Source organism: Anastrepha ludens, chromosome 3 (assembly GCF_028408465.1).
Source record: "Anastrepha ludens isolate Willacy chromosome 3, idAnaLude1.1, whole genome shotgun sequence".
Lineage (NCBI taxonomy): Eukaryota > Metazoa > Arthropoda > Insecta > Diptera > Tephritidae > Anastrepha > Anastrepha ludens.
In genome coordinates this window covers 91,449,360-91,462,703 of record NC_071499.1, presented here as the reverse complement: position 1 = coordinate 91,462,703, position 13,344 = coordinate 91,449,360, and the positions used below count along the sequence as shown (strand labels likewise).

Genomic DNA, 13,344 nt, shown 5'->3' with positions numbered 1-13,344 from the left:
ACGCATAAATTTTAAGTGATTTAAGAATTAAAAAAAAAAACTTGAAAATCAGTTTAGAATTAACTTAAATTCTTATATCAGCCACCTGTGCAGAAATGCTGGCGTCCCTCAACTGTCTACGTGTGGGAAAATTGATTGTGCGCGAATTTGTTTCATGCAAATTAAATGCTTGTTGAACAAAATGTTGACTAACACTTTAAAACCAATTCAATGATATCGAAAAACTGTCTAAATGTTCGCTGTATTAATTGCAATTTCAAAATATACATAGAGAGGTAATTTATTAAACCGCGATGAAACAAAAATGGAGTGTCGAAAAAATTTGCATTCGAAACGAAAAAAATGCATACATTTAAATGTAATAAATTTTCATTCAGCTAACGAAGAAAAAATAAAAAAAATATTATTTGCTAAGACAGGTCACCCAAGTGTCGATGGGACAAAGCAAAACACATAAAACAAAAAATAAAATAAAAAAGCAAAGCACCAAGTTTAGGAAACGATTTGTATAATCTAAGCAATGGGTGAATAGATAGATTGCGCCTTCATTAGCTGAATAGATTTTTTCTCAATCAACTGCTGCCCCCGCGCATGTTTTTGTTTTAATTTGTTGTCACCACTAAAAACAAAAACAAGCTAACATTTTAGCTGCCACCACTAAATATCGCTAACGAACTGAGCGCCATAAATAATGCGATAGATCTACACAATTAAAATATAAAAGCGATTAAGATAAATCAGTGAGTAGCGTTTAATATATTTGCGATTCGAAATTGAATTAAATAGACAAAATGTGAATAAAATTAAAGATGTAAAAATAAATCTAAAATTTATTTGCATACGAAGATGTTGGCGGCACGAAAACTGCGCTGCGCTGATGCTGATTGGCTGAGCGCTTGAGCGGCTGAACGGCAAAGGTGTAGTCGAAGGCGCATGCGCATTGAAACACTTTCTTGTTTGCGCCGCTGAATGTGATCTTGCGTCCTATTGGGTACGAGTTTCAATTTAAAGCATACCACATTGGCTTTATCAACATATTTAAGCATGTACACATACATGCATACTCGTACATACATTGGTCTAGATGTATATAGTATGCGACTAAACTTTGTTGTTGCTTACTTTCCAGCGCCTCCACACACCGGGTGGTAGCGGCGGTCGGTGCCTCATGAGTTTCAAATTTCCGGTTTTGCGTTAGACCAATCGACAGCCAAACAAATTAAATGTGATTTTTCTTTGTTTTTGTGTGGTTCCATTAACATACTTAATTTTATCTATTTGTCTTCATTGTTTTTTCCTTTGTTAATCTACACACATATATCTAAAAGTTACAAAACGTTGAAGCCACCGTCAGTGAAACTAGACGGCAAATGGCACAAAAAAAAAGTAAAAAAAAAAAAAAACAATTCAAATAAATTAAACTAGAACTAATAGATTTTTGGCTTTTATTTTTATTTATTTGTTTTCCATTTCTCATTATTTTTGGTAGCAACAAAAGTGCGACCGAAACATGTGTTTTTCAGCATTTAGTGATTGTCGTTGGCGGCGACGAAAATTTGTATATTTTGTCTTTTCGCTGACATCATTGAAAATTTATTGCGATTGAGTGATATTTTGCCGTGAATTGGAGTAGGAAGAGGAGCGCGTGATGTGATATGTACAAATAGTGGGGAGCTTAATAAAAGTTGAGCGAAAATATTGGGTCACAATTGAAAAGTCATAAGCAGGCGCTTCACCAGGAATTTTTTTTGGAGAAGGTTTTGTATAAAATCACGTTTTAAGTGCAAATAAAATAAGTAAATGTTTGTAGGTTTCCTATTTTCCAAATATATACAGGGCCGTCGAGGTAAATCCGGAATGTTGAACTTAAAAACAAAACTATTGGATATTTACTCAAAAATAATTTTATTTCCACTTAACTTTGTATAATGTGAGTACACATATCATAGTTGAAAATTATTCAATGTAACCTCCATCTCGTGCAATTACCTGCTTCAGCCGGGACCTGAAGCGAAGCGCCCACATGCGCGAGCTGCCTCCTCTTTGTCCATAGTGGTCATCACTTCCTCGATGGTTGTCTACAGAGCGTCCTTAGTGTTATGAGGCTTCGCGTTAACTTTTGCTTCAACTGTGCCCCACACGTAATAATCAAGAGGATTGCAGTCTGGGCTTGAAGGTGGCCAAAAATCTGATGACCAGTGGTAGGGTAGGTTGTTCTGGAGCCAAGCCTGAGTCTTCTTTGCCTTGTGAGCAGGTGTGGAGTCCTGCTGAAACACGTATTCTCTTACAGCAGCCACGCGGTCCATCCAGGGTTTAACAACTGTTTTTAAACCACTCAATTATCTCTTTAGGGCTTTTTCCGGCGCGAAATGATTCTAGTATCGCAGCTCTTCCGTCCTGTTCTCGACTCATCGCTTCACTAGCACTTACTCCGGCACTCCAATGTCAATCAGGAAACAATACACTAAAAATATGTCCCTTTATCAGCGGTTTTATACTTAACGCTACTGCTCCAGAGCTTTCGAAATGTTTTCCGGATTTACCTCGACCGTCCTGTATATAATTGGCGTGTACACCCTTTTTGAGTCTTTGGCCGAGCTCCTCCTCCTACTTGTGGTGTGCGTCTTGATGTTGTTCCACAAAAGGAGAGATCTACAATTTTAAGTCGACTCCGAACAGTAAATGGTTTTTATGAGGAGCTTTTTCAGCTATTTTCCAAATAGCTATACATATTTAGGTTCTTAACAAAATACGCGCACATAAAAGGAAATAAAAACCAGTTTCAGTGCGCTAAAAAATTATTATTATTATTAATACCTAATAATCCCTTGAGGGATTCAGAGTATTTCTCTGATCCCAACTTCTCCAATAAATATTAGTAGCTGTCTTATTTTATTCAGTTTTATTTCCTCCTATGCCAAAATTATGTTTAATAATAAAGGGTAGTTCAAAAGACTCGTCTAGATATTGTTTTAAAATGTATAGTCTTTCAAGCCGAATTGTTGAAAATGTCGAGATATCCATGTTGAAGATGGTTCAGCAACATTTTGCGCTACAGCAGCAATACTCTCAACAGAATGTCCAGTTTTTGGTCTGTCACTCTTTTTTCTACCCTCAACAGAACCAGTTGCTTGAAATTTTTTCACCAAAATTTGAATTCGAACGATTATTTCCACCAAAAATCGTGACTTTATCGTAACTTCCGATGTGTTGCTCTTAAAATCAACCATTTTCGTAATAAGTTTCAACTATTTTTTAACGCGTTGTTCTATCGTGCAAAATTATGCATCTGTCTACTTGACGAATGTCTAAGATTGCATAAAAAAGGTGCCGTCGAGGAATTGTTCTCGATATGTCGCTTTTGAAAGACCCTTTATTTGAATATGTCGGCATATGTATGTTACAAGTACAAGTTCTCTTAATAAATATTTATGAAAAGTTCACGTACCGGATACTTATTGAACCTCACTGACTCCCTGCTTAACTAATTAGGTTTGAACGAAAAAAAGAAAATCGATAAACTATTTTTTACTTTCAATTCCCATGGCTATTTTATTGGTAGTTCTCATTCCGTGCATGTATATTTAAGTATGTATGTATTCGAGTAAGTAGTTCATATTAAAATCTTTCCCATAAAAAATTAACATAAGCGATTTACCAACTCATTGCTTCCTTTTCAACTAGAATTTCTCGTTTCACTTGCAAAAGCTTCATATTTACATGCATACATCCATGTTTAATAAAAATATACATATTTATGTGGTTTAAAGGCGAAAATTTTATATATCATATTTACATATACAGTCAGCGACAAAAGAAAGTACACGCCACATAGTAACAAGTTTTGATAATTTATTTATTTTTTAATTTCAATTAATTTTTTAATAAAGTTCATACTACAATAAAAACTGTGTAACACAAGACTTCAAACTTTATACGTTCATAAATATTTGAATTATATTTGGAAAATTTCAGGTATCGCCATAATATTGAATTCCACATAAAATGAGAACCGTAAACCCCGAGTTGGCATAAAATCAAAAAAACACTGATATAAATATTTAGTAAACCAAGCGCCTTTTTATTTTTCGTAACCTATCAGAAAAAGTCCCAAAGAGGGGGAAGCCAAGGTTAAATTTTTTATTTTTTTTTTTTTTCATTTTGTTGCACTGTATAATTTAAGTACTCGGTAGTATTCTCGCAATATGGCGTATGCTCGTTTTAGGAAGTCTCAGTCCGCTGCTCTTTTCACATCGAATGATGTCAGCTACGAAGATTAATTCATCTGCTATTATTTGCTGATCTATACTTTTCCTCATCTACATAGTGAAAGCACGAAAACCATCGGGAATCGTCTGTCCTGTCTCGAAGCCTTTTCTCGGGCACTTACATATTAGTTTCCTCATTTTTCAAAACATCACTATGGCCTGTAGACTTAGTACAAATTTAGGTTGTGCTGCTCGACGGATTCGCTAAGATAGCATTAATAATACGAGGGTTGTCTTTTATGTTGCGCCCAATAATGAAAACACAGTAAAATAATAAGGAGAATGTTTGAAAATGTTGTTTTTCAAAAAGAACTCTTTGAAAGTCAATACATGTACCTGTATTCGCTTAAACCAATTTCCAAACCACTTGTGCCATTCAGAAAAGGGTGTCTCTAACGAGTTGTTTGAAGACTTTAACCGATTCTTCAGGGGTTGAAAAATATTGGCCTTGGGTACAAAAAAAAAAATTACATGACAAATTAGGGCTGTAAGGCAAGTGACCCATAAATACGTCATTTTCAGTGCTCAAAATCTGTCTTATGGGAGCCGGTACGTGAGGGTTCGTCTTTCTGAATGATGATTCGTCTTTGGCTGCTTAATTCTTAATTCTTCGAAAACTTCCGACCAACAAATGTTTGTGTGCCAGTCAGAATTGACTGTTTTAACTTTCTCTTGTGGTAGATTTGGGGCATAAACAGCTTTTCCGAAAATATAGGCGACCAGTTGCTTTGAGGTGCTTCTTCCTCGAACAACTCTAGGTCTAAGATTGTCACCTGTCACGATGTCATAGACCACTGCGACTTAATTTCTTCAACATTTATTTTTTTACACCAATCGAGTCATGTTTTCGGGCAATTGTGAAATGGCGACCAAATGTTCATGCGTTATTAATTGATGCACATCATCAATTTTTTATGGCACAACATCGCTCTTCACGAAATTCATCCTGCAAGGAACGGCGGCCACGTTGAAACTCGTTGTATCAGCGTTTAACAGTGAGCAAGTTTGTTTCTTCAAAGGCAAAAGTCGATGTAAGTTGATCAATTCACTTCTGTCTCGATAATCCACGTCGAACATCGTAATAAATCATCGCACGAAAGTTTTCACGAGTTAATTCCATCTTCTGGGCTACAAATAAAGTTCGTAAGTGAAATCGTTATATCTAAGTTTATGGTAAAAAATACCAAATTTTCCGATAAAAATATCGTATTTCAGCTCATCAGACGTACTGTAGCAAAGGCGCAAAATATAAAAGACAGCTCTTTTAATAAATAATATATTATTTTTCTCAAGCTAGCTACGGCCTACTTATGGTTTATGAGGTCTAAAAATTGCATCTCTTTGCGATTTTTTTTTTAAGGAAAAAATTAATTTGGTACTGCAAAGTTGTTTCTATCTTTTAATGAACATTTAAAAAGTATACAAATTTTTTGTACTGGTTAAAATAAGTTGAAAAAAATGTTTAACATAGAAATTATAGAGCGCTGCAACGCTGGAGTTTCCAACAAGATACAGCTCGTAATTATTATCTAAAGCCAAAAATTCAAATGGATTTCTAATTATCATGATATTTTATTCTAGATGAACTAAGAAAACTGAGAGAAATTTCAAAATTTCAACTTTTTGGAGGTTTTAAAGAAAAAAATGCTTCAACTTGGTATAAAAATCTTGAACAATTTTTTTATCTATTTTGTTAGGTTCAAATAGAAGAGAATTTAATACTGAAGGGAACAAGCTATGATTCATTTCAAAAGGAGTATTAGTTTTTTTCATTCATGTACGCCATTTCAAAGAAATCATAAAAATGAAAAGTCGAGAAAAGAAGATAAAGTTTGTACTATAGCTGTCCGGTCACACCGTAACTACCTAACGCTCGCCTACCTTTGGCTTTGTATCTACGGAAATATTGAGAATTAGGCTCTGTAATTTTGTGTGAATATTCTGAAATATATTAGGAATCGCTTAAAACGAAAAAAAAAATTGATTTTTTTGACCTTATAAACCAGGCTCCCCCCTTAAATCACAGACAGTTTTAATAATTCACGATTCCAGTGGGCATACGATAAGCTATGTTTTGTTCTACTGCGCACTCAATTTCTTTCTCCCTCAAGGGTTCCAGTCCCAAATAATACTTTAACTGAGTGCAATCTTGCTGAGGTTAAACGCTTAAAACTTTTGCTCAACATGAAAAGGATTGGCATGAAGAGCACCTTTGTTTCTTGTTTTCAGGTGGCATATAGAGTATTTTTCTACAGATATTTGGAATAATCTAAAGTAATACAAACAAATTGGGTCTTCCCCAAATAGTAGACTCATGCCTTGTTGGGTCGATCATCGTATGGGATTCGTTCGCCCCTCAGTACTTAAACGATACTTTCATATATGACACATTCATACATATGTATATAGAAGGTGTAGCCATTTGCTGAAAGAACATACATTTCATTTATTATAGTCAATAAAGCCAATTAATTTTATGCAAATTAAACGGTTGGTGCTTAGAACATTTATATATTCATGGGAATTCACTTATAGCGGAATAAAATATGTGGTGAGTGGCAACATGACTGGAATCAATGCATATAGGAATATCGTTACAGATATGCATATGTGCATGTGGATGTGTACTAATGGGTGTAGGCCCAGAAAATATTTCAGAAATCATTTTCGTATTGTGATTCCACCGGAAATAACTAAAAGCAAAACTGGTGCGGTGCTATTAAAAAAGATGCTGAAGAAATTCCAGATTAGTATGAAGCAGCGTATACATTTTCTCGAAATAATTATAATAATATGTTTTAATTATAGTCAAAATATACACCCATACACATACATATACACACATATTTTTAAATTAATTTTGAATCGATTAAAGGTGCATGCCTTCGGCTGCCAGAGATTTCGTGCGATATTCCGTTGGCTTATAACTACACAAAAGCACTCATTCACACATACACGCGCGCATACACCAACATCAGGGTTGCTTTATGCCCACATGCACTCATTTAACTCGGTAGGAAGTCTCGCTTAATGCCCCATACAGCCGCCGTAGCTGCTGGCTTTGACCTTTTAGTGCGTGGCTACAGGCTTTTTGGCAATTAATGAATTTGAAAGAAATATTTAATAATCGCTTTGCTATTTGATGAATTATTATAGCAATTTTTCTGAATTATTGCACTAAAAATAGATTTCCATCTGGGGATTTTTTTGTTACATTTTTCTCTTTCAATTTTCAATTAACATGTCATTCAAATATGTACGTTTGCGTGAAAGTATCGAAAAAATTTAATTTTTACTAATTTACATGTACATAGTCGTGGTATGTGTGTGTGAAAATCTGAGCTTTAGAACGCACCGCATCATTGGCAATTTAAATATGTAATTTTAGCCATTAAAAATATGCTTTCCAAATATCTCAACAATTATGTTCACTGAGCCGCGGCTTCAAATAGCAGCATAAGTCGCTAAAGCGCAATATATACTTATGCATACATATGTACATATAAGTGTGTACATGTGAGTGTGTGAAAATGATATTGTATGTATTTGTTGTTATTTTAGCTATACCTACATCAGATTTCTTCATATGATTTTTCCATTATTTACGCGCTTTGCTGGGTCTGGGTGCTTAGGCAATGCGCTTAATTATCGTTTTAATGTGCGTGTTGAATTGTGATGGCGGCAAGCAGTTAAAACAACAACAGTAACAACAAAAATAAATATAAAAAAATAAGCAAAGCGCAACTGAGACCAACAATAGTTTAAAAAATAACCATAATATTAAAATTGTTATTGGTAATTGCGATATACACTTCGATGTATGTATGTATGTATGTGTGCACCAACATTAGTAGTAACATAATTCGCATTTGGTATTCATTTTACACAGTTCATTGGCCAATCATAACCATCAAAAGCAACAACAATTGTACGTTCTTTGCTTTTCGCATTTTTCATATATTCGTACATGGTTTTTTTGTGATAAATGCTTTTTTTACTTGAGTTTTTATTTTACTTGATACTTGGACAAAGCGTAAAGTTTCTATATTAATGTTTTCAATTAAATGTTTCCATTCTGCTTAAGGATGTATTTTATTATTTTTAATTTTTTGTTGGCATAAAAGTCAATGTTTTTCAATGGTAAATGATTACGAAGTAAGCGTATTTGATTTATGATTATTTGTGTCTGCATTTGAACTATATTAGGCGTTTTCGATTCACCTCTTCTCTACTCGCTATGCTTGGGCTCTGCTCGCTTGACGAAGAATTTGCAAGTGAAAGCAATAACAAAGTTATAGAGCAAGATTTCTCACTAGCGAGTATGGGAATGCCTCTTAAAACTGGTATAGCTCACGATTATCAATGCTGCCAACTCTATTTTCTGATATTAGACAAGTTTCATTAGGCCGAGTTCCTACAGGAAATATTAGTCGCTTCAAATTTTCCTTTCTTGCCCGTCGCGTACACACACTTTGCGTGCGATATAAGAAGCATTGGCTGTCAGGGCCTTCGGCTCACAGATGCAGATATAAAAGCAAGATATTTTAACTAAGTCCTATACGTAAAAAGGAAAGGATGAAACGTTTACTTAGCTGGATTTGTTTTGTCTGGCATGAAAGTAATCACAACTAATAGCGGTCGCCCCTCGGCAGGCAATGGCAAACCTCCGAGTGTATTTCTGCCATGAAAAAGCTTCTCATGAAAAATATCTGCCGTTCGCAGTCGGCTTGAAACTGTAGGTCCCTCCATTTGTGGAACAACATCAAGACGCACACCACAAATAGGAGGAGGAGCTTGGCCAAACACCCAAAAAGGGTGTACGCGCCAATTATATATCTACACTAATATTATAAAGAGGAAAACTTTGTTTGTTTGGTTGTAATGAATAGGCTCAAAAACTACTAGACCGATTTTAAAAATTCTTTCACCATTCGAAAGCTACATCATCCACGAGTAACATGGATTATATTTTATTTTGGAAATTGGGCTCGAGATATAGGTCAAAACGTGGACCCGGGTAACCTTCGGATGTGTATGTACAATATGGGTATCAAATGGGAGCTGTTGCTGAATGCTTTAGTTCAGAGTATTTTTCATGCCGCTCCGTGACTAGGGTCTCGATATAGAGACCAAAACGTGGACCCTAGAATGTGTTTGTACAAAATGGATATCAAATTGAAGCTGTTGGTGAATGCTTTAGTACAGAGTATTTTTCATGCGGCTCCGTGACTGAGGTCTCGAGATATAGGTCAAAACGTGGACCCGGGAAAACCTTTGGTTGTGTATGTACAATATGGGTATCAAATGAAAGCTGTTGATAAGTGCTTTAATACGGGGTAATTTTCATACCTATTGATGACTAGGGTCTCGAAATATATGCCAAAACGTGGACCCGCCATGTCTTTGCACCGAATTAAACCAAACTTACGCACATTGTTAAGTAAGTATTGAAAATGGGTTTCGTAAAGTTTGGTTGTAATTCGGAGCACTGGCAACGGGTACAGCGTTCTTTTGAACCAACCATAATGTCGCTTACTTTTTTAACGCTTGGGGCGGAACTGAACTGTCAAATTGACAGTGTGAGTTACAATGTTTCAATATTTCTTTCTGATTTGGATGCCATTGTGAATTTTTTTGGAGTTTATTTTGGAACAGTGAATAATTTCTTACGAAATTTGAGAATTTAATGTGAAATCCGAATGAAATTATGTGTTGGTGGAAAAAAAAATGTTTTTCGTTTTTTTTTTGAAAAATATAAATGGATAATGGTTAAAAAAGCTCCAATGCTTAATAAAACATATAAATTGAAACGAAAAATTCATGGATGATCAGGAAAAAAGACGATTGTTTATTCATATGCGTTGATTTGAAATTTAAAAACAATCTTCTTTTTTCCTGATTTTCAATTTATATTTTATATTTACTCAAAAACAAATAGGAAAACAAAAAATATTCTTTATGCCAAAGCGCTTGAATAAAGAATAAAGAAATAAATAATATGAAAATCATATATTTTCTGTTCTAAACCATATCTATTCTATTTTAGTGTGCCCAGCGAAGGGGGCCGGGTTTGCTAGTATATATATATTGGTAGAATTTAAGCGAAAAAAACTTTAGAAAGATTGCAGAAAATATGAAGTATTGCAGTTGGTTCCAGCATAAAAGTTCTCTAAACTTCTTATGAGGGTATTTATAATAAAATATTCTTTTTTATTAGTAATTTAAATAAATATGTGACGAAATAAATATTTTATTTGGCTACCCTATATAAAAACATATTTACATATGATAAAGAATCAAAACAATTCGCCGTTTTTATAAATCGGCAGATGTCGATATGAAATCTTCACAAGCAGAAAACAAAAGCTAGAAAATAAAGCTAGATAAAATTTGTAATATTTAAAAGAAGTAACAATGCATACATACAAACGCTCCGGCTTTGAAAGTATTCGATGCGGTACCAGCTGGTGGTAGCAGAGGAAGAGGAAGGCCTCCTCTGCGTTAGAAAGATCAGGTGGAGAAGGACTTGGCTTCACTTGGTGTGTCCAATTGGCCTCGGTTAGCACGAGAGAGAAACGACTGGCGCGCTTTGTTAAACTCGGCCAAAATCGCGTAAGCGGTTATCGCGCCAATTAAGAAGAAAAAGAACAATACATACATTCATCCCTCTTCTATGCGTATGATTCTTGTGTTGTGTATGCATTTATGTACTTAAATATGTATGTATGTATAATACCATATGTTTGTCCTTCCCAACCCATCATAACCATCAGTAGATGGACCTTCTTGCAAAGACTTAATTTTATACATCACAGGTAATTGGCGACCGTTATTTCTGCTAATTTGTATGTACTTTATGCTCCAAGATACCACTCTTCATACACAAACAATTAAATCTAATTCCTTCAATCGATGCACTTTAATGGTGGGAACGGTTTGAGAGCTCAAATGCCATATTTGCGGGCGATGAAATTAATTAAATCAATTTCTTTTTAATTTCTATGAAATTAAAACACACACACACACAATAAAAGCATAAGAAATATGCCATAGCAAATGAGATTACCCGGCAGGGAAAATCTGAACTAGTAGATCAAATATCTGCTCGTCGAAAGCATGTAATCTTCTAGTGTCTTGATTCTTAATAGTTTACAAGCTCCTGACAAAAGAATACTACTGAGTTAGAGAATTGCGGAATCGATAAATAGAGAAGTTATGTGAGTTGTGAGTTTTTTTATTAATATTCAAAATATTTAAAATTCAGCAAATTTTCATCAAAATTTCAAGCTTTTACTCAGAACTTTTAGAAACATTTTGGGCATGCACTTTTATAGATAATCGAATTTCGGTATAATAAAGTTCGGGCTTAAAGTTTTGATCTACTTGAAGCCTGAACTTTATTATGACACTAATTTTTGACAATTTGTTTTGGATGTTATCTTGTGCAGTTTCCGCCAACTCCATATGTTTTTTTAATTGGAAGAAAACATGCAACACCGTCAGCAAACATTTTGTTTTTAAATCAACACCATTTTTGAACCACTTGAAACTTGCTCTTTATTATAACAAAAATTTAATGATCTATAAAACTGTGTACCCGAAAATGTCCTCAAAATTCTGAGTAAAAAGTTTGAAATTTTGATGAAAATTTGCCGAATTTTTACAAATTTTAAACAAAGCTCGAAGCTTTGATTTACTCGTATATGGTTCTTGTTATAGTATGAATTATATTTGTATAAAAAACTATTTCAAATAAATATTCAAAATTTGCGAATATGTGACACTTTCTTTCGACACAGACTGCATATACTTACATACCGTAAATTAATTTTGTCTATTGCTTGATAGCCAAAAATATGCAATGACATATACTCGTATGTACATATGTATAATTTGTACATTTAGTTTTTTTTTTTTTTTTTTTGCATTTTCATATTTCTTTAACAAATTTTTCTTTTTGCCTTTTTTCTTCTGATCCACTACAATCTTCGCTGTTTATCAATTAATTATTCTGTATGTTTTTATATTATATTTGATGTTGTCGTTGTCCGTCGATGACAATTGCAAATTAATTGTTAAGCCATTTTCGGCATAATCTTAGCCGTTACTGCGGAGGTGATTGTTGTATTGATGTAGTTGCTCTTGCTGTTACTACCACTGCCTCAGTTTGCTCTCAACTTACTGCCGTTTGTTGCCGATAGTTTTATATTTTTTGTTTACAAGTGTCGCTTTGTGTGAATTGTTGTTTCCTTTGCCTTGCAATTTCTAACTCTTTGACTTTTCCTCCATACTACTGCATAGGTTTGTTTTGTTTTTTTTTTCTCGAAAGTGTGTAACATCACTCAGCACCACTGTCTGTGTTGTTTACTAACTGCAGCAACATTGCTACTACTGTTGTTGCGGCAGCACACAACCATACACACATATACTCATACCCTCTCATACACACATCCATATATATTTTTCTGCTTGCTTTTCCTTACACTGCGCGGATTTTTTTTGAATCTTTTTCTTCTGCTTTTTGCTCACTCGATCGTTTGGTGAAATAAAGACAAATTTGTTATTTAAGCGTTTTTTCTCAGGACCATTTATTTTGTTGCACTTACCAAAGTTTGTTGTTGTGTCGTTCTCTTTTTGCTTTTCTATACCCATTTATAGGCAACCTTCCACGAGGAAAAGTAGAAAAAAAACAGTTAATTGTAGTTGTTGTCATTGCTGGTACTGCTTATTAGAAACTACATACACACACACATACATGGCTTTACTGCGGCAGCCGAGGCAAATCGTCAGTAGTCAGTGCACGTCGTTAACCCGACAAACAGACTGACTTGCAGACAGAGCAACAGTCGATCGGACGGACAATTGGTTAGCCAACCGAGCAGTGAACAGGTCTTTTAGGGCTTTTTTAATTGACCAGCAAACAAGCCACAAGAAAAAACAACATAACAAAAACAACAAATGGGCTCGCAAGTAGCTTTGATTGCAACAGACAGACGGTTTATTGTACTTGTGCGACTAACAGTTAGTTTCTTGTGCTTATTCGATTCTTTTTTTCTTTTAAAATTTGAGCATTTAT

The 13,344-nt window shown here is 34.5% G+C and overlaps 1 protein-coding gene across 1 annotated transcript in view; it reads left to right on the top strand.

The window, feature by feature from the left end:
* Positions 1-13,344, top strand: part of LOC128858469 (neurogenic locus Notch protein) — a 214,956-nt gene that overhangs the window by 137,180 nt on the left and 64,432 nt on the right. The gene's annotated exons all lie outside the window — the stretch shown is intronic.